Source organism: Gastrolobium bilobum, unplaced genomic scaffold, assembly GCF_033153095.1.
Source record: "Gastrolobium bilobum isolate Gb01-03AN ecotype WA unplaced genomic scaffold, APGP_CSIRO_Gbil_v1 utg2672, whole genome shotgun sequence".
NCBI lineage: Eukaryota > Viridiplantae > Streptophyta > Magnoliopsida > Fabales > Fabaceae > Gastrolobium > Gastrolobium bilobum.
Window position 1 is genome coordinate 23,530 of NW_026898469.1, and position 23,601 is coordinate 47,130.

Sequence of the window (23,601 nt, forward strand, 5' to 3'; positions counted from 1 at the left end):
GACGCTTATTTCAGGTTCAGGTAACTTGGGGGTTGATGCCTCTAGCGGCAGAAGGCCGAAGCTTAGCTGATATTGATGTTATATGCTGACATGTTTGGGTGCTGGATTATATCTGCTGATGTTATGTTGTTAGCTTGTTATTATTATGTTGCTGTTGTTGAGACTTTTGGGGGCTTTGTTGCCTTATATGGTGAGCATGGGGTTTGTCCATGTCACATTGATGTTAGTACTTTTAGCTTGAGTTGTATAAACTATTTGGGTTGTCCGGTCTACGTGTTGTAGTTCCATGACTAGAGACATATTGATGTTAATTTTATATTGAAATTTTTCAATTAGCTGTCTTTTGCAATTTACATACAGGAGATGTTTTGAAAATGATTAAGTAATCAAGTTGGTAATGATTAAAGACATCATAATTGAAATGAAAAAGATATTCTGCATTTTTAATTAAGCGCAGCTTAATACGATGACATGATAACATACCAGATATATACGGGGTGTTACATCACTTAACTAAAGTTAAAACTATGCAAATACAAAGAAAACTATAAAATAAACTAAGTGATCTCTTCTTAAGGAATTCGATCATTTTCTTCATGCTGGAACGTCCTATTTATAAGCAGAAGAGTGAATGGCAAAGTGGGTAATTATCTTGGAGTTGTTTTCTTGACTGCAGGGAAGGGGCAGTGTGAACAGTGCTTTGAGGGGCGCAAGTGGCTGGATGGAACAGTTATTGTTGATATTTGTCTTTCCTTCTGCTCTCCCCCATGCCTTTCTTTCTTCTTAGCCAATGGGAACCGTTTATTCCCAGTTGTGAACGTTTCCTTTTGCTTAATTGTTGTACCACTTGTGCTAATTGGAAACTTCTTTTCAACGTTTCCTGAAAAGTGGTCAGAGAGATTGAGTAAGTGAAGCAGGTGTATTTAATGTTCCAAATCCGTTCCCCTTTATATATATTTTCCAAAAGATTACATCACCTTCCGTTCCCCACTGTGTTTTTGTAGTAAAGATATTAAACATGTGCTTTTAGTGCTAAAGTTTCTCATCAGGTGAGGGAACAAATGGTATTTTGCCATCAAAATAGGCTTAGATGGGAATGAATTTTCTTCCCATCAAACACCCCAAAACCAAACTGTTGGTTGCCCTCAAACAACTCAGAAATAATGGCTTTTAGGTTGCTCAATTTCAAAGAATAGCTCAACTTTAGAAACTTGAGCCAGTAAGTAACTATAATCTTTTCAAAGAATGAACTACTTTCCACAGGTGTTAAGTAGAAAGAATTTGTTCCAAGGTAAGTGAAGATTGCTGATCTTCTGTCTTTCTATCACTCAGGGCTTGGTGTTTATCTGTCCATTCCTGGATGTGATTATTCAAACTTGCTTATCTGTTGTTTTCCTAAGAAGGGCAGGTGTCTTTCATTCCAAAGGATCTTTGTGAGAAGACTGATGGAAAAGTTTAAAATGGAATGGTCACAGGTCTTGGGCCAAGGAACATTTTTCAGTTTCTCTGTTTTAGAGCATGACTTTTATGTTTGAGGGAACACCTTATCTTTTTGTATCTTCTTTTCTTCCTTTGGAGCAATCTTTTTGGTATTTTCTTCTGAATTCTTTTGAATGGTTGTCCCCATTTTTTTTGTTTTCTTTCTTTTTGTCCTTTTTGCTCATTTTGGATTTGTTCCTTGCCCCTTTTTGTTGACTTGGGGATGAGTTTGAGTGTGTGGGGTTGTGCTGCGGTATGAATGAGAATGGAAGTGTTTGTTTGATTTTGAGGGGGTGAGTGTTTGATGGTTGATCCTTGTTAGTGAAATTCACCTGTTCTTCAGCAGTACTGACATCATCAAAGCAAGTTTAGAAGTTTCATTGTGGTGACACCTCAGGAAAGCTCTCATGAGTAAGTGTATGACTTTTTCGTTCCTTACCAGTTTTAGCTCACACAGATCAGCATTTTTAATAACTCTTAAGATTAAATTCATTTCTCTTTTCCTGTTTCAAGCATTCAGAATAAGAATAAGAATGATTACTTATTGACTTTGTGCTTCATGCCATTGGGTATTCAAATTTTACAGCCACATTACTATAACTGAAATGTATGCTCCAAATAGTTTGAACAAAAAAGATTTTTTTCATTTCAAAAAGGAATTAAAATTTTACACTAAGGAACGGAAAACAAAACAAAAGGGAAATAACGGAAAAGCAGTAAATGGGAAATAAGAAAAATAGGAGGGTCTTTCTCCTTTTCAATGGGGACGTCTCTTGCTCAGCTCATAATTTTTTTCAGCATCCAATTCCTCCTGGGTAGGTGGCCTTCTTCCAAGCTGATCTCTTAATCTTCTGACTTCAGCTTCGGGGAGCCACTTCTCAGCGTCCTTTAGTAGATCGCTGATCACATCAGTGAGGTGCATAATGGTGGATCTCATCATTATCCTGCCATTGTGGATATGCACTATATGCCCTTCTATATCCACCAGTCGGTTTTCCAGCTGAGTGATTCTCTCCTCCAAATATGTATCAAAAGCCTTGAGAGCTTCATTGGTTTATGTTCATTCTTCAGTGTTTTGGAGGTTGAGTTTTTTGAGTTGTTTCTTAGCTCTGGTGTTGTGCATGGAATGTGAAAACTTCAGGGAATCAACTGCATTACTGATTTCTCTCCTGAGAGCTTGAAGGGTAGGTGCAGAAGGTGCAGCACTGATGCTTTTGATGCTGGCCTGGATGGTTTTGAGAAGCTGTTCTCTCTCTATTTTTTGTTGTCCCTAGAATTGATTGAAAGCAGCATAGAGTTGCTCCATTCCGTTTCTAAGAGCCTTCAACTCTTCAGTGGTGTCAGTCATGTCAATCTGAGGAACGAATGGAGCCTCAGGCAGTAGCTTTTCCATCTTCTTCCCTATCATTTCAAAAATCTAAGCAATCCCTATCAGTGATTTTCTCCTTGCAGCCAAGGGGATTGCTGGGATAGGGGAGGCTGGCTTCTTCTTCTTCTTGTTAGAAGCTGATGGCTTTGCAGTAGTTTCTTGCCTGGTCACTACCTCTTGTGTTTTTAAGGTAGAGGGAACTGTCACCGTTTGTTCCTCCCTCAGTGGAGGAACTTCCAATCCCTCATCTTCTGCTAAAGCTCTTGCAAGGGCCTCATCCCCATAAGTATCAAGACGGATAATAGGGCAAGAGACGGCCTCCCAGACTTATTTCCCTGGGAACAATTGGCTTTTTCTTTTTAGGGGATTCAACAAGAATCCCTTTCCTTTGTCAGGTTTCTTTTGTGGCTGAGCCTCTTGCTCAGCCACCTGTTATTCTACAGCAGGGCCTGCATCTGTTTCTTCAATTCTCTCTCCTTCTTATTGCCGAGGAGAGGGTTGTTGTGTTCTTGGTGGAGGTGAGGAATGAGCAGATGATGGTGGAGGGGACAGAACGTCAGAAGACTTAGAAGTAGCGGAGCTACTTGGGGATGCCTTCTTTTCAGCAAGTCTGGACGTTCCTCCTTTCTTCAGCCTTTTGGCAATGGGCTCATTGTCCTCACTATCCTCCTCCTGGTCAGAGAGGGTGATGGGTTTCTCAAAGGATGCTCCCTCTGGTCTCTTGGTGCTGCAGAAGGGTTTCTTCAGCCTCTGACTTGAACGTTCCCCCTTTCTTGGAGGAGGTTTAGCAGGAGATTTCTTTTTGCCCTGCTTGCTCTCAGTAGCAACAGGGGCTTCCTTCTTTACCTTGGTGGGAGGAGGAACGGTTCTTCTTTCCTGGGTGTAGGCGGAAGTGGTTGCTTTTGAAGGGGTGGCCTTCGTGGTTTTCTTCTGTGGGGCCTCAAGGCCCTCTTCTTCTTCTTCTTCTTCTTCTTCATCATCATCATCATCCGCAATAGTGCGCCTGAATTCTTCAGGGACTGGATCGTCTGTCTCAATGTAAGTGCTCTTCAGGTTATTCCAGGTTTTGAAATCAATGACAGACGCCACCACAGTCTCATCATCTTTGTAAGTCTCCACTCCAGCTCTCAAACAGAGCTTTGTAATTAGGCAGGGAAGGCAGTCAGTAGTCTTCTTTATCTCCTTCTTCAGACTGCCGTGGATAAGGGGTACTGCATCAAAAGGGATGTTCCTCATAATGTAGTAGAGTTGCACCTGTAATGCCCACTTAACAGTGGCATCATGGGTGGATGGGGTAAGGTTGGAGTTGGCAAACAAAGCCCAGAATCTGGCTTCATCTCTCAAGCTCCCCTTACAGAGAGCTCCTTTGGCATAAACAGGGTTGCCAATGGTGATCAGGTCCTTCACGTCTCGTATGAACTTTGAGACTTCTCTGCTCTCTGTGTATTCTTGGTATGGGCATTTGTGAACGATGGGGAGATTGAGTACCTCCTTGATGGCAGCGGGGGAGAATGATACTTTCTTCCCCCTTACAGTCACCTCATCAGTGGTGTACCCTAGAGGCAGCCTCTTTGCGTGATACAAGAACTCATCCACTATTGAGATGTTGACTTCTCGTTTGTTAGTGGCAAACAAAAGCCACTTGAGGCTGGTCAAGGCTTTCTTCACAAAGGATGGAAGAGGAGCCTTATCTTGCAAGAAGATGTTCCTCTCTGGGTAGAGGGAAACAACTTCTTCGGTGATTTCAGGCTCCTGGCCACGGCTGGCCACACGGGTAACAGTTACTGAGAGTCTAGTCATAGTTATGGAAGAAGGAAAGGTTTAGGGAAAAAATGTGGGAGATAGGGAAATAGGGTAGGAGCAGTTGCATTAATGGCTGAAGAGACAGTTGCTTTATCAGGGCACGTTTTCAAAATTTGCAATGAGTACAAATTTGATATGGCTGCACATATGTACGTCAGCAGGGACATGTGTCCCTGTCACTCTTATCTCCTAAGCCAAGGAACGTTCCCTTTGTCTCTTCCTTACATTTCTAAAAGAGAATTAACCTACTAATGTCGTAATGACTGTTTAATAAAATGCAAAACTAATTACTAAAGGAAGTAAGAATATAAAGAAATAACTAATTAGTATTTACTATAACTAAAACATATATATATATATAAAAGAAAATATTTTATCTTCTCTTTTTATATATATATATATATATATATATATATATATATATATATATATATATATATATGGGGATGTGTGGTTATTGAACTACGCCAAAACTACATTCCTGGAACGGAACGTAATTCACTTGTTTGGATTGGAGGTGAACATCAGACTTTCCCTCCACTTTTGGGAGCTGTGGTTTAGATGTTACTTACCTCGCAGGGTTTCCTCCCAGTCAGCACTCCGTTTAATGTCTTTAGCTAGACATGTTACTTACCTCTCAGGTTTCTGGAGAAGATGTTGAGGGATCCTCAGTGTCCCCTGGCAAATGTCCTGGTGTTCTGGTGTTGAGGCTAGCAGCTATCTGTCCCAGGTGGGATTCAATATTTCTGACCACAACATCGTTCCTGGTGACATATTCTTTGACATAGCTTTCATGGGTATTGGTGCGTAGGTCTTCTCTAAGGAACGAAGCATAATTGGTTCTTCTTTGTGGTTCATATACTCCATTTCCACTACTTTTGTCTTATTGATACTGCTGCTGCTGGTTGTTGTATGGTTTCTGGTTCATGGGTGGTCTCCATTGTGGATTATGGTTCCTCCAGGGTTTTGATTGTTGTTGCTTCCTGCATTCTGATTGTCTCTGGCCTGAGTGAAGTTTCTGTTTCCAAAATTTTATGCATAACACACCAAGGCAGTAGATGGACAGTCTGTTGAATCATGAAGGTCACCACAGGCTGAGCATGGTTCACTCTCAGTTGCTGTGAGTTGTAACACTTCCACTCCTGGTTCTTTTTTATCAACTTTTAGATTCTTCACCTCATTCATGAGTGAGGCTAGTTGGGCTTCCATGGTAGTTTGTTTGTCTAATTCTAGCATGCCTGGCTTCCTTATCGGGCTCATCCATTCCAGTGGCCATTGGAGACATCTTTCTGCAGTGCCTTCTACAATTTCATACCTGGATTCAAGGGTTCTTGTAAAGAAATATCCTCCTGCAGCAAAGTCTAAATGTGATTGAGAAGTATGATCTATGCCTTTATAGAAAGATTGTAAAACTCCCCAACTCTCCACCCCATGGTTTGGACATTTTCTGATGATGTCCTTGTATCTCTCCCAAGCTTCATAAAGATTTTCTCCATAAAACATTCTAAAGTTAGAGAGTTCTGCCCTAACATCAGCTTGACGAGACATAGGGAGAAACCTTTCTATGAACTTGTTAGAAAGTTCCTCCCAAGAGTGTATGGATCCAGGGGTGAGAGTTTTCATCCATGTTTTTGCTTTTGAGCCTAGGGAGTGAGGGAACAGCCTCATTCCCATACTTTCCTCTGTTACACCCTCAGCTTTGAAGTTATCACAGATGTCTTGAAAGTTTGTGAGGTGTGTGTAAGGATCTTCTGCAGGGAGTCCATGAAAGACTCCAGCTTCTTTTATCATGTGGAATAAGATGGGTTTTAATTCAAAATTAGGAGCTACAGGAGGGAGGATTACTCCCTTTTCTGGTCTGTTCCTGAAAGGAGCAACCAAAGCTATAAAGTTCTGTTCAGGAGGGATTCCTTCATTGTTATTTTTATGTTCAGCCATGTTTTCAAAAATATTTTCCCTGAGATTTCTTCTTCTTCTATGTAAAGTGCATTCTGGCTCAAGATCAAAGAAGAACTCAGGTATTTCAGTAGAGTGGTGAGAATCTATTTCAAACTCTTCACTCATAAACCATAAAACAGATAGTATGTATAAAACAGTAATTAAGGACAAAATTTAGTGTTTCTATCTCTGGCAACGGCGCCAAAAAACTTGTTGGGTCAAAAGCTTGTTGGGTGTAAATATATTATGTTGTAGAACGTTCCTCAGTTCATTAAGAGAAAACACATTTGCTCTCTTAATTTCAACCCAAGTGCGCTAGTGCATGCATCAAGTAATAAATGGGAGTATTAATACCCAGATTATCGTTCCCGCCAGTATGGAACCCTAATTAATTCCTTATACTATTTTACAAAGAATGAAAATGAAAAGAAAAGTTAGTAATTGACCTGTTTGGTCAACTGTTCCCTACTGTCTTGACAACGTTCCTCAAGAATGGTAGGTGCAATCTGACAGCATACAGCTCCTCGTGTCGTTATGTATGAAATCATTTTTCATAGAAGAAGGTACGACAATATTCATTGGAGTTTTGTAAATACAAGATTGAATAAAGCAAGGAATAATAAAAGTAATAACAATAATTAAGAGACAACATTATGGATGGTTTTAAAAACAGTAATAACAGAAGGAACGGATCCACTGCTCCATTCATAAATAGTTATTTTCTCTACTCAAGACTCAACACTTTTGTATTTCTTCCAGTCTCTTCACTGCCAACTCTGATTCCTCAGCTCATGGACTAGATGGCTCACAATTTTCCATATTCCTATGTCCCCCTTGACTCCAATAGGTACTGGGTATAAGACCTTCAAGTGAACGAGGTGGTCCCTTATTCCTAAGGCAACCAGCAGTCTTGTTTCCACAAGTCTTCCTTCCCTCTTTAGTTAAGCTGTCTGAAATCCCTTCCTTATGGAAGTTCTTTTCTCAGTATGTGTTCAATTTCCGTTGATACACAATGAAAATAGCTCACTTAACCAGAGAAACACAAAAGCTGTAATATAAGAGTTCTGAAAATAATTCTTTAAGAACTTTACAGTTTTTCCGTTCCACGGATAATTTAGCCCATGGCTACTAGTTTAAACATAATTATTCCAAACTGAAGTCTCATAGACCCGAGATTCAGTTCAGAGATAACGAATGGAAATGAGAGAAATAACACTTGTATTTAAATGAAAACAACTTGATTACTTCAAAATGAAAAGTGGAGAAAATGGTTGCTGCTCGTGAGGAGTCTCAAGTGGGTGATACAGAATGAAGAAGAAGTGTTGTCACTTAACTAAAGTTAAAACTATACGAATACAAAGAAAACTATAAAATAAAATAAGTGATCTCTTCCTAAGGAATTTGATCATCTTCTTCGTGCTGGAAGGTCCTATTTATAGGCAGAAGAGTGAATGGCAAAGTGGGTAATTCTCTTGGAGTTGTTTTCTTGACTGCAGGGAAAGGGTGGTGTGAACAATGCTTTGAGGGGCGCAAGTGGCTGGATGGAACAGTTATTGTTGAGATTTGTCTTTCCTTCTGCTCTCCCACATGCCTTGCTTTCCTCTTAGCCAATAGGAACTGTTTATTCCCTGTTGCGCACGTTTCCTTTTGCTTAATTGTTGTACCACTTGTGCTAATTGGAAACTTCTTTTCAACGTTTCCTGAAAAGTGGTCAGAGAGATTGAGTAAGTGAAGCAGGTGTATTTAATGTTCCAAATCCGTTCCCCTTTATATATATTTTCCAAAAGATTATGTCACATTCCGTTCCCCACTTTGTTTTGGTAGTAAAGATATAAAACATGTGCTTTTAGTGCTAAAGTTGCTCATCAGGTGAGAGAACAGATGGTATTTTGCCATCAAAATAGACTTGGATGGGAACGAATTTTCGTCCCATCACCGCACCGTTAAATTAGGAATTTAAATAATTAATTATAAGTTTAGGAAATAAATCCATAATTGACATTGAATAATTATGAGAATACTTAAATAATTATTTTAAGGGCTTAATAACGCTGAAAGTCGTTTTTTTGACGAAAAGTGCAGATACCGGTTCTGCTTCACGGTATAAGTGCGTACCGGTGAAGTATCCCGAAAAATTATAATAAGTGCATGAATATTCCTAGAATAATATTTAGGACTGGTATGTCAAGTTTGGAGTCAAAATAATGAGAGCTGGCGTCAGAACTTATATCGACTGCGTGTAAATGCGTACTGGAAAAGTGTTGCGAAAAATTATAATAAAAATATAAAAAATCTTAGAAAAATGGCTATGTTCAGAATATGAAGTTTGAGGTTAAAATGATTAACGGAGCTAGTAGTGCTAATACCGGTGGATTAAACTTAACCCGCCTATAAATATCAAGTGGCACAGATTTTTAGGTCAGATTTCATATTCCTACGTGAAGTTTTTCTGAAGCTTGTGCCTCCACCTTTCCACCTTCATCTTTCTCCATGGAAAACCACTAAGTGACCACCTTTCTCATTGGTTCTTCCCCCTCAATCTTGTAAACACTTAGTATTAGGCCTTGTGGGAGTGAGAGGCTCTTCGTTGCTGAGTGTTTAGCTGCTGTGATTGGTGTTTAGGGGCTGTGAGTGGTGGTTAGGGGCTGTGTTCTTGGGTTCTTGTTGAGGAAGCCTTTTTCTTGTCATTTGAGGCTTTAAGAAGCCACCTTTTGGTATAAAGGACCAACCTTTAGTGGCAAATTTGTGGCCTTGTGAAGTCAGTGTGGTGGAGTTGTGTGGACAGCTCCAAGTCACTGCCATTTTCTGAGTTGAAGAGCCCATTGGTAAACCACGGTCACTTTCTTTGATAATTATTGATTCTAGCTTGTTTAAGTCACTAAAAGAGGAAACTTTGATGATTCAAGTTAAAAGTTGTTAATCCATGTATGATAAGTAGTGTTGAACATCTGTTTTGATGAAAAACCAGACTTTGGACCTTGGGGAAGCTTGTGGGTCACAGATTATGCAGAAAAAATCAGTTATGTCCGCGTGGTAATCGATTATCGTTCGTAAGGTAATCGGTTATCATGTGCAGTAATCGATTACTCTGTTTTGGTAATCGGTTACCATGTTAAGTAATCGATTACCCATTGTTTGGTATTCGATTACCCCCTCAGAATGACCAGAAACCAGTTTTAATGCGTGAAAAGATTCCCATTTGGGCATGATGCCCTAGGAAGTCAGTATTACTATTGGGAAACATTAATACCTTAATAGTGAGACTTAAGGCTTGATAATGATGAACTAGAAAGAATGTAAACAAAAAAGGAAACGTTATCGTAATGTAATGAAATTCTAGAGGTTGAATGTTGATAATGTTTCTATTGCAAACATACTGTGAGTGGGATGTTTGGTGACGTGGGCTGGTGTGGACTCATTTTTGGATTGATAGCTTGAGAGTGAGCTTCGTTTAAGAATCTTCACCGTTAAATTAGGAATTTAATTAATTAATTATGAGATAATTTCATAATTGACCCTAATAATTATGAGAAGGCTTAAATAATTATGGTAAGTGATTAATAATGTTAAAAGTCACTTTTCTGACGAAAAGTGCAGATACCGGTTCTGCTCCACGGTATAAATGTGTACCGATGAAGTATCCCGGAAAATTATGAAAAGTATGTATATATCACTAGAATAATATCTAGGAATGGTATAACAAGTTTGGAGTCGAAATAATGAGAATTAGTTTCAGAACTGATACCGGCTACGTAAAAGCGCGAACCGGCAAAGTGCTGCAAAAAATAAAATAAAAATATGAAAAATCCTAGACAAATGACTAGGTTCAGAATCCAAAGTTTGGGATTAAAATGATAAGCATAGCTATTAGTGCTAATACTATGATACTAACTTAATTCACATATAAATACAAAATTTGGCACAAAAACCTAGGGCTACTGATATTGTTTATGTGCCTCCTCCTTGCTGATATGCTTCAACCATTTCCTCTCCTCTCACACTTGATTTCTACGCACCAAAATGACTCAATAACTCACACTTGAGTTTTTACCTTATAAACACTTAGTAGAGTGCATTGGGAGGGTGAAAGGTTCTCCATTTCTGAGTGGTAGTGTAAGAACCCGCACCGTTAATTAAGGAAGTTAATTAATTAATTATGTTAAATTAAGAAATAATTTCATAATTGACCCTAATAATTATTATAAGGCTTAAATACTTATAGTAAGTGAGTAATAATGCTGAAAGTCACTTTTCTGACGAAAAATGCAGATACCGGTTCTGCTACTCGGTATAAATGCGTACCGATAAAGTATCCCAGAAAATTATATTAAGTACATGAATATTCTTAGAATAATATGTAGGACTTGTAAAACAAGTTTCAAGTCAAAATAATGAGAACTGGTACCAGAAATGATACTGGCTATGGAAAAGCGCGTATCGGAAAGGTGCTGCAAAAAATAAATTAAAAAATATGATAAATCTTAGAAAAATGAGTAGGTTCAGATTCCAAAGTTTGGGATTAAATTGCTAAGCGTACCAATTAGCGCTAATACAGTGCGATTAAGTTTAAACCGGCTATAAATATGACTTTTGCACAAAACCCTAGGCATTCTATTGTTGCTCTACGTGAGTGGTGGCTGACCAGTGTAACACCCCGTATATATCCGGTAATGTTATCATATCATCGTATTAAGCTGCACTTAATTAAAAATGCGGAATATCTTTTTCTTTTCAATTATGACGTCATTATACTAAGCCAAGTTGATTACTTAACCATTTTCATAAAACAACGCCTGTATGTAAATTGCAATAAACAGCTAACTGAAATACCTCATTAATTGAACAAACAGATATATGTCTCTAGTCACGGAACTACAACACGTAGATGTTGCGTAAAATCGGCAAGTGCACCGATCGTACCAAGTAATAAAAAGTGAGTAAGAATATCGTCCCACGAGGATTGATGCACCAAATTTAATTTAACTATTCTTTTCTTATTGGATTAACAAAAAGAGGTATTTGAAATAATTGTGTTGTGACAATTGTAAACTATTCAATATTTCGTGAACAATTTAAAAAGAAGTTTGAAAACTTAAAGTAAAAAGTTGAGATTGAGAAAAATATATAAAAAGATATTGCAGTAAAAGACTCCAACACCTTTCTGATCCCCACCTTGTAATATTGATTAATTTTTATATTTAATTACCCAATTGATCAAATAATTCACCATCTAATAATTAATTAGTTAAGCCCTAATCCCTTAGTGATCTTAACTTTATTAACCCTATTAGAATCCTAATCCCTTAGAAATCCTTTTTCAAGTTAATCCTTTAACCCAATGAATTTTCCACGTTTGCAGTTCATGTCGCCTATCCCTAGTGCGTACATGAACTGTTATTTTACCCTTGTCAGGAACTAGAATCCCAATATTCCTATTGAAAACCCTAACCCTTGCAATCTTAATAGAGTGATCAATTCTAAAAGAATTAAAAAATGAAGAACAGGATAAAATAAATGCAATTTAAAATAATTAAATATAAATTTAACCAAACTACAAGGGGTTCACATCAAGGGTTGGGACCCTTACCACAATAATAAAAAAACTAGCCAGACATATTCATGTCTGACAATTCTAAGAATTTAGAAGAATTCATAAAATAAAATAATAAAACCAGAAAATTGGAGAAGAAGCTTGCTCTGCGTTCTGCCTCCGTCTTCCTCTCTGTGTAAAAGTTTTTTTTTTCTTGAGGTCTGAGTCTCTATTTATAGAGTCTTTGACCTTATGGAGAATCTTGATCTAATCTTTTTCGCATCTCAGTGCAATCTGTCTTTGATTTAAACAAGGATTTAATGCTGATTGTCCGCATCTCCCACGCCACTAGCGTGGTTCCGACGCTGTGAGCGTGGGAGGTTTTCTTCAAAATCCTGGAGCACCACGCAACTAGCGTGGTTGCCACGCTGCAAGCGTGGACTGTTTGAGGGTTTGGCGCTACTAGCGTGAATCCCACGCTAGTAGCGTGGATGCTTCTGCCTGAATTGGATTTCTAGCGCCACTAGCGTGAATCCCACGCTAGTAGCGTGGATGCCTCTCTCTAAAAATCTCCTTTCATGCTTTGAGCGTCATACCCACGCTGTGAGTGTGGGCCTTCAGTTTAGCTTTTTCCTTTTTAGCTCCAGTTTGTCTTTTTTTCCTACGAAATCAACATAAAATCAGTATGCAATCTCTGATTAAGATTTTGACAGATCAACAATGATTATTTTCCTTTTTGGTTAAGATTTCCTTATATGCTGAATGCATATCAAACAATTCTCAGATTTGAACTTTGATGTCCTCTGCAATGTAGTAGATTCAAGTCATCAGCAAAGAATAATTCTGTGAAAACATGGAACACATCATCTTAAGAATTTAGACTGCTATGCATGTATAACTCTCTGTTAAAAACTTCCAACAATGCTTTTTAGTTGTATCATGAATTTAAGGGTTTCATACTTATCTGTCAGTGTAGCAGTAATTCCATAGGCTTGAACTTATTCTCAATTCCTAAGAATGAGGAATCCATTTGACATGCATAGACTGATCAAAAGGTCTTTGATAGGTTGTAAATTGGCCTAGTTTGGGGGTGAGAATCTTTTGGTAAGAAGCTGATTAGAGAGATTGAAATACTAATTTTAACAATACTTCCTTCTCTTCTAGGTTTTGCCTCATTTTACAAACTTGGGATTATTTCCCTTTCGTCACTACCTTTTTCTTTCCTTGTTTGCAGATGTTTTCTTTCTTTTCTCTTTTGAGCTGCAAATTTTCTTTTTTTTCCTTTTTCTGAATTTTTGCCATATTTTGCAAACCAGTCTTTTGTTTCCTTTTTCAACTACTTATCTTTCCTTTGAGAAGTACCTTGACTTTCTTCTTTGATCAGCATTCAATCTCTCTGGGTGTGTCAAGAGGAACATGATTAAGTAACTTTCATCGGGTTTGAATGAACTGGTTTAAGGCTCAAAAGGGCTTAACAATGGGAATTCTTATAGGTAGGCTGTTTGGCTATAAGTTAACAAGAATAAAAATGCCCTTATCATTTCAGTAATGCATGCAAGCCAGAGAAACAGTTCAAGTTCTAGAAACTACTACAGTGAGGCCTCTCTAAAAAATTTTTCTGTTTAGGCTCAAATCCTCACAGTTATAATTCAAACTAGAATCTCAATTCAAAGTTTCACATCAAGCATTATCCGAAAATTTTAACCAAAACAGTTATAAAACGAGCAGTCATCATTCTCAGATAAAAACAATTAATTGCTCACATATATCATGCTTCCTCTAACTCAATCTAATTACTTACTGAGTAAGCTTAAAACACTCTGGGACTGCTTGTTCAGGAATACTAAATTTTTTTCTCTTTTTCTTTAAAAATTGAATCTAACTGAAAACAAAAAATTAAAAAAAATAATAATAATAAAAAAATTGAAGGTTAAAATATCTCCCCTTTTACAGAAATTTTTTTGTTTAGACGTCCTTTCCGTGGTGTAGTTCCGCAGTATTTAGCAAGTCTCGCGTACAGCATGCGACAATTCCCAAATTTAGAACGTTGTTGTCCTCAGCAACAAACTAGACTAGTCGAAGGGCTAATTCTGCGCAGGTGGAACACACACACTTGTTAAACATCAATAGTAATAAACTCAGTATGTAAAAGGAGGAAATAATCAAACCATAATCTCAAAACAGCAAAACGAAAAATACTAAAGTCAAGATAAATAGTGAGGACACTGGCGCTGACAGCGTGGAGTTCATGCTGTGAGCGCGGAGCTCACTGGACCTTTTTGATCAGTGGCGCTGAGAGCGTGGATTTCACGCTGTGAGCGCGAAACTCACTGTCTCTTTTCAGTCTTGTGGCGCCACTAGCGCCAAGTTGACGCTGACAGCGCCAATTCCCAGATTTAAAATTTTTCCATATGGTCACTAATTCACCACTTACTTTACTTAATAAAAATTAAACTATCCTAAGAAAATAAAATAAATAAAATAAAAACAGAAAAAACAACTATTGGGTTGCCTCCCAATTAGCGCTTGTTTAACGTCACGAGCCTGACGTACCCCTTGTGATTTATGGTGGTTAGAAGCATGCTACCATTGATGGCCCAATTTTCTTGATCCAGTATTGTTTCCTTCCATGATCTTATGCATGTGGATGAGGATGAGGGTTCTCAGGAACTTTGAACTTAGTCTTCACATGTTTTTCCTTACTCTTGGGCTTTTCCATCTTAACCTTTGGCTTGCTTCCTTCATGCCACTGATGAACTTCCTTCTTGTTCCCTTCCTCAGCCTTTTTCTCCGCAATGTAATTGACTTGATTCTTTGGTTGAGAAGTAGGCAATGTAGGAGCTTCATTTATGAATACCTTGAATATTGTTTGCTTTCCATCCACGCGCATTATCAAGTCACCCTTAGGTCATCGATTAATGCTCCTGAGGTTGCTAAGAATGGCCTCCCGAAGATCATAGGCACACTGGCATCTTCCTCAATGTCAAGGATGACAAAATCAACAGGAATTAGAAATTTGTCTACCTTGACTAGCACATCTTCCACAATACCATGTGCTTGCTTTGTTGAGTGGTCGGCCAGTTGAACATTCATCCTAGTTGGCTTGACTTCATCAATTTCCAGCTTCTTCATCAGGGTTAATGGCATCACATTAATGCTGGCACCAAGATCACATAAGACTCTCTCTATAGTTGTCTTGCCAATGGTACATGGAATACTGAAGCTTCCTGGATCCTTCAACTTTGGAGGAATGTTTTTCTGCAGGATTACACTGCACTCCTCTGTTAATGTGACAGGTTCATCCTCTGTGAGCTTCCGCTTCTTAGATAATATCTCTTTCAAGAATTTGGTATACGAAGGCATTTGCTCCAGAGCTTCTGCAAAAGGAATGTTAATTTACAATTTCTTAAAAATATCTAAATTTTTTCTAAATTGCTTCCTTTGTTCATGTTGTTTGAGCTTCATAGGATATGGAGGTTTCTCAAAACGAGAGAAATCCCATTGCTTCTTTTGAACTGCAGGAGGTTGCTCTTTTGCTTTTTCTTTGCCTTCTTGGATGTGCACATTCTTGTCTGTAAAAACTTCAACTTTCTCTTTTTCTAGCTCCCCACTTTTAGTAGTGATGGCATTGCAGTGCTCCCTTGAATTCACAATGGTATCACTATGGAATGTTCCTTGACTCCTCTCAGCAAGTTGTCTTGAAAGTTAGCCTATTTGAGTCACAAAGTTTCTGATGGATGCATCTTGATTCTTATGGTAGGCTCTTGTCTCATTAATGAAGGCATTAGTAGTCTGCATGTAATCATTAGTAGTCTTGGCAAGTTACAGCATTGCTTTCTCCAATTCTGATGGCTCTTCATGTGGTAGAGGAGGAGGTTGCAGGTCATTGTTGGATTTATAATCCAAGCCGCTCCCTTGATTCCTCCTTTGAAAGTTGTTCCCTTGGCCGCCATTCTGATTCCTTTGGTAACCTTGGGTATTCTGTGGTGCCCTTGGGTCATTCCAAATTCCATTGACTTGGACTGGTTCAACTCCATTGAGTGTAGGACACTCATTAGTATCATGCGGCTTCTTGCAATACTCACAGTCAAATACATTAGCCTTGGATGTTGAGAGCTGCATCTTGTCGAGCTTGACATTCAAACTAGCCAACTGCTGTGAAATCACCTTTTGCTCCGCTAATGAAGCATCATTGCTCCCCAGTTGTAGAAGTCCCTTCTTCAGTTGAACTGGTTGAACTTCCATTGAAGCATTATCAGCTCTTGCCATGTTGTCGATTAACTCTAAAGTTTCAGCTGCTGTCTTCCTTGCTATGGTTCCTCCAGCTGCACCATTGACCACCATCCTGGATTCCGGTGTCATTCCGTTATAGAAGACCCTGGCCTTCTTTCCTTCCGGTAAGTCATACAGGGGACACTTCCTGATCAATTCTTGGAACCTGGTCCAAGCTGCACATAAAGTTTCTCTCGGATGTTGAGTGAAGTTGGTGATCTCATTCACCAACTTGTTGTATTTTTCCTTGGAGAAGTGCTCCGCAAAGAATTTAGCAGCCAAATCCTCCTACGTTGTGATGTTGTTGGGGGCTTGTCGGTCTAGCCATCTGAGGGATTTTCCTGTCAAAGCAAAGGGAAACAGCCTGAGTCTGATAGCATCGTCAGACACTCCATGATGCTTGATAGTGTCATAGATTCTCAGAAATCTGTCCATGAAGTCGTGAGGATCTTCGTAATCCTCTCCGCCGAAAGGGTTCTTCTCCACAAGGTTAATCAGAGACGGGTTGATGTTGAAATTGTTGGCCTCTATCTGTGGTCGGACGACACTAGAGTTCGGCCTTGTGAACATAGGAGCCAGAATTGACTCCATCAACTCCGCTGCAGGTGGTAGAGGAGGCGGAGGTTGATTATTAGCTGCCATCACTGGTTTTTTGTGTGGCTTTGAACCTGAAGATTCTTCTTGCTTTCTCTGCTTGGCTTGTTTCTGATTTTCCTTTGCAGTTTTCTCGATTTCTGCATCAAACTGTAAAGAATCTCGATCTACTTTACCTCGCATAAACTACAGCAAAAAGGTCAGTAACAAACAAAATCCAATAAAGAAATTCAAAAGTTAAAAATAAATTAGGCGTAGTCAATCCCCGTCAACGGCGCCAAAAACTTGTTGCGTAAAATCGGCAAGTGCACCGATCGTACCAAGTAATAAAAAGTGAGTAAGAATATCGTCCCACGAGGATTGAGGCACCAAATTTAATTTAACTATTCTTTTCTTATTGGATTAACAAAAAGAGGTTTTTGAAATAATTGTGTTGTGATAATTGTAAACTATTCAATATTTCGTGAACAATTCAAAAAGAAGTTTGAAAACTTAAAGTAAAAGGTTGAGATTGAGAAAAATATATAAAAAGATATTGCAGTAAAGGACTCCAACACCTTCCGATCTCCACCTTGTAATATTGATTAATGTTTATATTTAATTACCCAGTTGATCAAACAATTCACTATCTAATAATTAATTAGTTAAGCCATAATCCCTTAGTGATCTTAACTTTATTAACCCTATTAGAATCTTAATCCCTTAGAAATCCTTTTTCAAGTTAATCCTTTAACCCAGTGAATTTTCCACGTTTGCAGTTCATGTAGCCTATCCCTAGTGCGTACATGAACTGTTATTTTACCCTTGTCAGGAACTAGAATCCCAATATTCCTATTGAAAACCCTAACCCTCGCAATCCCAATAGAGTGATCAATTCTAAAAGAATTAAAAGATGAAGAACAGGATAAAATAAATGCAATTTAAAATAATTAAATATAAATTTAACCAAACTACAAGGGGTTCACATCAAGGGTTGTGACCCTTACCACATAAATAAAAAAACTAGTCAGACATATTCATGTATGACAATTCTAAGAATTGAAAAGAATTCATAAAATAAAATAATAAAACCAGAAAATTGGAGAAGAAGCTTGCTCTGCGTTCTGCCTCCGTCTTCCTCTCTGTGTAATTTTTTTTTTCTTGAGGTCTGAATCTCTATTTATAGAGTCTTTGACCTTGTGGAGAATCTTGATCTAATCTTTTCCGCATCTCAGTGCAATCTGTCTTTGATTTAAACAAGGATTTAATCCTGATTGTCCGCATCTCCCACGCAACTAGCGTGGTTCCCACACTGTGAACGTGGGAGGTTTTCTTCAAAATCCTGGAGCACCACGCAACTAGCGTGGTTACCACGCTGCAAGCGTGGACTGTTTGAGGGTCTGGCGCTATTAGCGTGAATCCCACGCTAGTAGCGTGGATGGTTCTGCCTGAATTGGAGTTCTGACTCCACTAGCGTGAATCCCACGCTAGTAGCGTGGATGCCTCTGGCGGAAAAGCTCCTTTCATGCTTTGAGCGCCATACCCACGCTATGAGTGTGGGCCTTCAGTTTAGCTTTTTCCTTTTTAGCTCCAGTTTGTCTGTTTTTCGTACGAAATCAACATAAAATCAGTATGCAATCTCTAATTAAGATTTTGACAGATCAACAATGATTATTTCCCTTTTTGCTTAAGATTTAATAATCATTCTTTCTCTTTTTGGCTTAGATTTCCTTATATGCTGAATGCATATATATCAGTAGACCGAACCAACTAGTAGTTTATACAACTCAAGCTAAAAGTGCTAACAAAATAGTGGCGTGGACAACTCCCATGCTCACCCAAATAAGGCAACAAAGCCCAACATAAGTCTCAACTCAATAACCATAAATGACAGAAAAATAAACAACATCCAATCCATCCATGCCAGCATAAATATAACAGCAATAATCATCAACTAAGCTCTGGCCTCCTGCCGCCAGAGGCATCAATCCCCATACTACGTTAACCTGAAATAAGCATTCCCCAAACGTGGGGTGAGATCTCTAAACAAGAAATCTCAGTAAGATAAGGGGTTCTCAAGGATATTCCACCCCAAGCTCACTTACATGTGCAATATAAGTTCTAAAAGCAGTATTTTAATATCAGTTCAAAAATCAGTGCAATGCAACAGATATTCATGTCATGTGTGTTATAACAATTCTACTGATCAGAGAAGTGCAGGAATACGTCTATTACCCACACAGTACCAGCCCATGTTGTATCAACCTATGTTGTACCCACCCCAAAGGACCACCCCATGGCTTCCCTTTAAGGCAAACACCACATAACTATCATACAACAATTGCACTTAACAGCTCCATAGCATTTCAATATAACAGTACATGAAAACACATCATGCATATAACCATCCCCCTATGGGACATGGTGGAACAAACAATGGCTAAACCGAGGACACGAAAGCTTACCTTGTAAGCTAGCTATCCAAACCAAGAGTCCACACAAGCTCAAGGCCCACAAACAGCACAATCTGTTCATACCATAATTAATCATCAATAATCATAGCTCAGATTACATTAAGTGATTAAGTCTTTCCTACTTATTTTAACTCATTACATGTTGTTTCTGCAGGAAGTATTTGAATACTCCACGAGTAGTATTCGAATACTCCAGCTCTCTAGAAAGTATTCGATTACTTTCACTAAAGTATTCGAATACTCACAAGTATCCCAATACTTTTCCCCCTAGTATCCGAATACCTCAGTATCCGAATACCAAACCTCAATGTATTCGAATACCTTCCAGTATTCGAATACTTCTTCAAAGGTATCCGCAGAAAAGTATTCCAATACTCCTGCAAGGAGTATTCGATTACCAAGGACAAGTATTTGAATACTACACGGAAAGTATTCGAATACTTCTCCAACAGAATGCAGAAATTCGAGCCAACTTCTGCATAATGCCAAATTTAAGGATCCAAAAGCGATTGGGAGTCCAATGACTCCCTAAACAGATAACCACCAACATGTTATGAACCCAAAAACACATTCCTTTACTCAAATGGTTAAAGTTTCACTTATTAACCGATTAAGTAAGCTTAAAACCTCAAAATGCACAAAGGATGATCATGAATACCTCCAAGGCACCAAGACTCCGAAAATGAGGTAACTTGGAGCTCCAAACTCAGCTCCAAGGCTGTGACTTCAACAACATACGAATTTGACACACCAGGGTTGGTTCTTTGGGCCAAAGATCACTTCTTGACCACACAAAAGACAAGAACAAAGGCTTCACCCTCACAACTCATAATCACAGCCCCTTAAGCTTCACAAACTCTGAATCTAAACTCAGAAAGAGGTTCCCTACTCACCACCAAGGACAGCCCTTACTCACTCAAGTGTTTGGGAGAAGATTCAATGAAGAACAAGGAAGAAAAGGTCACTTGGCTCACAAGGTGCAAGGTGACCAGCAATGGAACAGTACCAAAGGGCTGATCAGCCTCCAAAGGTCACGTAGGAATAGAATAACCTAGGGTTTTGAGCCCAAAAGTCATATATATAGCTCACTTAACATCAAACACACAGTATTAGCAAAAATAGCTACGCTTAGCATTTTAATCCCAAACTTAGGATTCTGAACCTACTCAATTTTACAAGATTTATCATATTTTTCTTATATTTTTCACAGCACCTTTCTGGTACGCACTTTTAATAGCCAGTATCAGTTTCTGGCACCAGTCCTCATTATTTTAACTTGAAACTCGTTTTACAAGTCCTATATATTATTCTAGGAATTATCATGCACTTATTATAATTTTCCGGGATACTTTTTTGGTGCGCATTTATACCGACTAGCGGAACCGGTATCTGCGTTTTTCGTCAGAAAAGCGACTTTCAACATTATTACTCACTTACTCTAATTATTAAAGCCTCATAATAATTATTAGGGTCAATTATGGAATTATTTCCTAATTCTCATATTTAATTAATTAAGTTCCTTAATTAACGGTGCAGGTTCTTACAACCAGCTCCTCCCTCCACTGTTCCATTGCTTCTTCGTCAATTTTGTGAGCTTTGGGACCTCTTTTCTTCTATTTCTCTTCACTAAATACCTTGTGTATGTGAGAAGGATCATTGTGAGGGTGAAAGGGGTTGTGTTCTGGTTGTTCAGCCTCTGTTTTTGGTTGTTGAGGGGCTGACCTTTGTTGTTTGGGTTGTGGGAGCTTGGCGTTGGCATTTTGAGGTCCAAGGAGTGACCTTTGTGAAGAAAGAACCAACCTTGGGTGTGCCATTTTCGTACCGTTGTGAAGTCAGAACTTGAGGAGCTGTTTAGTGAGCTCCAAGAGCCTTTGTACCTCTGTTTTGAGCTTGGGTAAGCTTTACCACCTTTGATCATGAGTTTTAATGGTTAAAAGAGGTGTCTTGACATGCTTAATGAGTTAAACAAGTAACCAACTGATATATGAACCTAGAACAGAATAAAAATGCATGCTTTAACATTTAGAAGTGTTAAAAATGGAACCTTGGAAGTGATATCTCGCGAAATGCAGAAACTGCATTCTGTCGCAAAATATCCAGATATGGTATCCGGATATTGATATCCGAATATGGGGTTCTGTGATATCTGAATATGGATATCCTGATATGATATCCAGATATGCATATCCGGATATGATATCCGGATATTGATATCCGGATATGACCCCGACAAATATCCGGATATTCTGGGTTTTCGAGAACAGTAACGGTATTGTTCATACAGAACTGAGATATGGATTTATGGACCCTAGATTGTGGAAGTTTAACTTCTATAATGATTAAGTTAAGTCAGAATCAAGGGATTAATGGCTTGTGGCTTTGTGAGAAGCCTTAAGACTTAGAAACGCAAAAGAAAGGCGTTGTCTTTATCATATGCTTGTAGAGTATGAATTTTGATATTATTATTGGTGCAAAGAGATTGTGATTGTGTTGTGTGTGGACTTTGAGCTTGGTTGGACTATTGGTTTGGATTGTTAGCTTGCAAGGTAAGCTTTCGTGTCCTCGGTTTAACCATTGTATGTTCCACCATGTCCCATGGGGGGATGGTTTATATGCATGATGTGTTTTCATGTACTATTTTATTGAAATGTGATGGAGCTGTTAAGTTCAAAATGCTTATGATATGAATGTGGTGTTTCGCCTAGCCAGGAAGCCATGGGATAGTCCTGGGGGCGGGTACAGCATGGGCGTGTACTGTGTGGGTAATAGACGTATTTCTGCACTTCTCTGATCAGTAGAACAGTTATAACACACATGACATAATTATCTGCTGCATTGCACTGTTTTGGAAATGATATTGAATTACTGCTTTTAGAACTTATATTGCACATGTAAGTGAGCTTGGGGTGGAAGATCCTTGAGGACCCCTTGTCTTACTGAGATTTATGTTTAGAGATTTCACCCCACCTTTGGGGCACATATTTCAGGTTCAGTTAATGCGGGGGTTGAGACCTCTAGCGGTAGGAGGCCGGAGCTTAGCTGATATTGCTGTTTATATGATGATATGTTTGGATGCTGGATTATATCTGCTGATGATATGCCTTTAGCTTGTTATTATTATGTTGTTGTTGTTGAGAATATGTTTGGCTTTGTTCCCTTATTTGGTGAGCATGGAGATTGTCCATGCCACATTGATTGACTATCTTTTAGTTTAGATCTGAGATGTAATAATGTATCAGGATTATATCCGGGCTACGTGTTGTAGTTCCGTGATTTTAGAGACTCACAGTTAATTATATATTGACGTATTTCAGTTAGCTGTCTTTTGCAATTTACATACAAGCGATGTTTTTATGAAATGAATTAATTAATTCAACTTGACTAATGATAATGACGTCATAATTGAAAAGAAAAAGATATTCTGCATTTTTAAATTAAGCGTGGCTTAATATGATGATATGATAACAAACCGGCTATATACGGGGTGTTACAGGTAGCTGTTGTCTTAGTGTGAGTTGAGGGATGAGTTCCTTAGTTGGTTGTGAGGGTGTTGGACGTTTAGCAAGTGCACTAGTCGTACAAGTAATAAAATGAAGAGTAAAGATCGTTCCCACGAGGAATTGTGTTCAAACACCAATATACCATAGAAAACTAATTTGAATCAAATAAGAGTTTGTAAAAATCATGAATAATTTGTCACCAGAAAATTGATTTTGAGTAAATTGACACAAAGTAAATATGGATTAGGAATTAATAAAAACAACAAGTAGTCAGAAAACAACTTTCCTCCATGATAACTCATACAAAAATTGATCATATGATGAATTCCTTTCCATGTGATGTTAATCAACCTTTTACTTATCATCAAGATGTAATCCCTTACTACCTTGATAGAAACATTAATCAGAAACCCCAATCCCTTGGTGATTTCTTTCTTAATACATGCATGAAATACTAAGGTTTTAAGATTACATCAGAACTCTAGCATCAATCCCTTGAGTACTAGAATTCTGATGTTGAGATTATCAAATACAGAAGTCATATAAACATCCCTGTTCTATACTACTTCTTTGATAGAAATAATTAATTCAGAAAATCTCAAATCAGCACATGGAAAATACTTCATCATATTAATCAAATCAACATAATATTATCATGGAGTT

General features: G+C 38.4%; 1 non-coding gene across 1 annotated transcript; it reads left to right on the top strand.

Annotated features, from left to right (window-relative positions):
* The first annotated feature begins 6,077 nt into the window (after positions 1–6,077).
* LOC133316532 (small nucleolar RNA R71) lies at positions 6,078–6,184 on the top strand. The gene has a single exon (XR_009752221.1). It is a non-coding gene; the product is annotated as a small nucleolar RNA R71 (small nucleolar RNA).
* The last annotated feature ends 17,417 nt before the right edge of the window (positions 6,185–23,601 follow it).